Genomic DNA, 3,691 nt, shown 5'->3' with positions numbered 1-3,691 from the left:
ATTTACGAACAAAACACCGTGGTAACATTAACCAAGGGATGAAAAAGCTGTTCAAAAATATACTCGCGATAACTTTTCTGAAAATAGCATGCTAATATACGAACCGTTCACCTGATAATTTGCGTATAAACAACGCAGTAAATTTGACGAAGAGTGAAACAGTTGTTGAAAAACATACCCTGGTAATTTTTATGTAAAAAGCATGATCATATAAGAATTCCATACTGATAACTTAAGTACAAACACCGCCGTGACATATTTGACCAAGGAGGAAAAAGTTGCTGAAGAATATAGCACGATAACTTCTATGTAAGTAGCATGATAATATAAGAATTCCATACCTGATAACTTAAGTGCAAACACCGCGGTAACATTTTTGACCAAGGAGGAAAAAGTTGCTGAAAAGTATAGCACGGTAATTTCTACGTAAATTGCATGGTAATATTAGAATTTCATACCTGATAACTTAAGTACAAACACTGCGGTAACATTTTTGACCAAGGAGGAAAAAATTGCTAAAAAATATAGCACGTTAACTTAAGTACAAACAACACGGTAACATTTTTGAACAAGGAGAAAAAAGTTCCGAGAAAATATAGCACAGTAATTTATATGTAAATAGCATGGTAATATACGAACCTCATACCTGATAAATTAAGTACAAACACCGCAGTAACATTTGACCAAGAGGGAAAAATAGTTAAAATACATACTCGACAACTACTATGTAAATAGTATGGTAATATGTGAACCTCATATCAGATAACTTAAGTACAAACACTATGGTAATTTGCATCTGAAAAAAGGAGGGAAGAGGACGCCCGAGTTTGTGAACCATCTAAACTAGTGTAAAACGTCCAGAAAAAAATCCAAATCCCAGACAAGTGAGTCTGTCTGTTTGAATTTTCAGTTTCATTCGATCTCATCTCAGGAAGGTACAAGTAGTGTGTAAGTTGAAAGAATTCAATAATGTGGCGTAGCCCAGTTGGTTGTTGTTGCTAAATATGTTTTGGTAGGTTGTTGGTTCGATTCCCCTCCATTGCATTTTTCCACTTTTTTTCCAAACTGCAAGCGCACAATCGGGACGGGCCTGGGTGGCCCAAGAAATCGGGTGTGGTGGTTTTGGCAATCTGGCACACGGTTGCCAGTTATCACAGTCAAAAATGTTCGAGGGGCAAAAGTACGAACGGGGAGAGCACCATCCTCCATGACGGCAGAGAAAAAAAATATATAGGTGCGGCAAAGAGAGGTTCAGGCATGACGACCGACGACGCCATGGGTCCAGTCGACACCAAAAACGCGTGGTTGCCCCATGTGGTTTCCCGGTATAACATGTGGGCCAGGGATGTCAATGAGAGTATAGCTTTTGATCCTGGTTGGGATCCATCCTTTCCCGGTGTAACAAACAGGTGTAGGGTCAGAATTGATCGGGATCTGTAAATACGGGGTATCAACTTCAGGGATTAAGAATTCAGGGTTCATTTTCAGCGAGCTCCAACAATTTAAGGTTTAAAATTGGGTTTCGGTCGTCCGTCATGGCATTTTTCAGAAAAGTCCTTGTGTTTTGATGAAATCAACCCGCGGTCCGGATTTAAGTCACACCCGAACCGTTATTTTACATTTTCCGAAAACCCCCCTGATGTTTTAGATAATTCATCCGCGGATCATATATAAGTCAAATAAATGCTTTTTTAAATCATCCATATCTTTTAAACCGTAACTCCGATTTGAACATGTTATATATGAAACTTGATTAGAAAAATATGTAGAATATGAATATGAGATTATTTTTACATGTTAAGTATGATAAATATTATTTTAGAATATATTTAAGTCAACCAAATGATTTTCTAAATTATCCGTATCTTTTAAACCGTAACTTCGATTTTAACATATTATATATGAAATTTTATTAGAAAAATGTGTGGAATCTAAATATGTTGTTAATTTTACCTTTAAATATTGTTCAAATATTGTTTTGGAAGCAAAATTATAATTTATAACGCAAGATCCATTTTTCTTTCATACCGGCGGCGATCCGAATTGCAAATAAACACCCCACTATAATCATATAGGGAAAAGAAAACATTGCTAACTACACATGCATATCTCTGAAAAATGTCACAGGAGAAAACAATAGATTTCTCATCGCGGGAGTGAGAGATAGCGAGAGAGAGAGGGAGAGAGAGACGCCTTAGGATTAACCATATTCAAACACGTTTTTGTTTTGTTTTGTGTAAACACCGAGGCCATCGCCGGCGAGGGTGAGAAGGAGGATAAGCGGCAACACAAATATGATGCCTCGCAAAAATAAAGAAGATGGACCTATTGTGGTCTTGAGTGATGGTTGTTGGGTTAAGAGCGTGTGTTATGTTTTCTCTCCCGTTGCAACGCACGGGCTCTTTTGCTATATATATATATATGGTCAAAAGTACTCAAAACTGAGCAGCTATGTAAATTTTTTTAAGAAACAAAATTGGAACCTGCATTAAATTGAATTCTTCATATAAGCTTAGCGATAGGACAACTTGTCCGGCGGCCGCACCTCCCCTCTAACGACGCCCGAGAGGTCAGCAGCGCAGGGGAGGTTTTGTGAGACGCCAAACCAGAGTCCAAGCTCGGGGACGTAATCCGCTTTGCCATACAAGGGCACGAGCCAGTCGCCGACGAGGGTGTGGCCGTAGACCATGGCATGCTAGCTTGTGGTGGCTGATCCAGGGCGGCAGCGGGAGGATGTCGCAAGTGCCAGAACCTGCTAGATAGAGCGGACGGGTCTCGGACCGCGGCCGCACCTCGGCCTTGTCCGGATGGAGGAGGCCATCAATGATGTAGAGGTCTCGGGTGTCTTGGCCGTCAGGGACGTACAAGTCCGTCGAAGGGACGGAGATGGCCATGGGTATCTCCTTGACTCCATGGAGGCATGGCAGGGTATCGATGTAGCGGAAGCCATCGATTCATTTGGAAGCGTAGCATGCGGTTCCCGCGGTCGCCCAGGATGACCATGCTCTCCGAGGCGGTGGGGAAGAAATGGGCCTCCAGGGAGGGGGAGAGTTGCGGTGGCCCCATGAGCAGCTCGGGTTTTGGCAGAATGATTTTGGGCTCCGCGGCATCCGCCGTAGCCAGCCAAATCAGTGTCGCAAATCCTTCTCCTGTTGGTGGCACGGGCCTTGGCGGGCGTCATTATATTGTTGGCCATGCGCGGCCGCCTCTTGTGCCGTCGGGTCAAAAAGATTCATTTTGGAGAGGTCTAAGCGCCTCAGCAAATACACGCCCCGTCATACAACCCCAGGTTTACGAACCGGCCACTCATCTACTTGCTATGATCAAATTAATCCAAGCAAGTGAACTGACACAAGCAGATGATTCACCGGCCGGCGGCGAACCTGGAAGGAGAGTGGCCTTCTCGTCAAGGCGTGCCGGTCCGACCAATCAACGACCTCCTCGTCCATCTGTCTGGAGCCAAGCCGATGCGGCGTTCGTTATCTGTTGGAGCCAATCAACTTGATTTCTTTTTTTTCTTTCTCGAAAATATTCCGATCTATTCATTGAACATCATGAGGATACAACGAAAATAAAAAATAATAAAAATTACATTCAGATCCGTAGACCACCTAGCGATGATTACAAGCATTGAAGCTAGCCGAAGGCGCGCCACCCTCATCGCCCCTCCCTTGCCGGAGCCAGACAAACC

General features: G+C 43.1%; 1 pseudogene; it reads right to left on the bottom strand.

Moving 5' to 3' along the window:
* Positions 1–2,512: 2,512 nt before the first annotated feature.
* LOC125528688 lies at positions 2,513–3,310 on the bottom strand (annotated as a pseudogene).
* Between the last annotated feature and the right edge of the window lie 381 nt (positions 3,311–3,691).

The sequence above is a fragment of the Triticum urartu genome, unplaced genomic scaffold (genome assembly GCF_003073215.2).
Source record: "Triticum urartu cultivar G1812 unplaced genomic scaffold, Tu2.1 TuUngrouped_contig_504, whole genome shotgun sequence".
Classification (NCBI taxonomy): domain Eukaryota; kingdom Viridiplantae; phylum Streptophyta; class Magnoliopsida; order Poales; family Poaceae; genus Triticum; species Triticum urartu.
The sequence above is the reverse complement of the archived record's forward strand: the minus strand, read 5'-3'. Positions and strand labels throughout refer to the sequence as shown.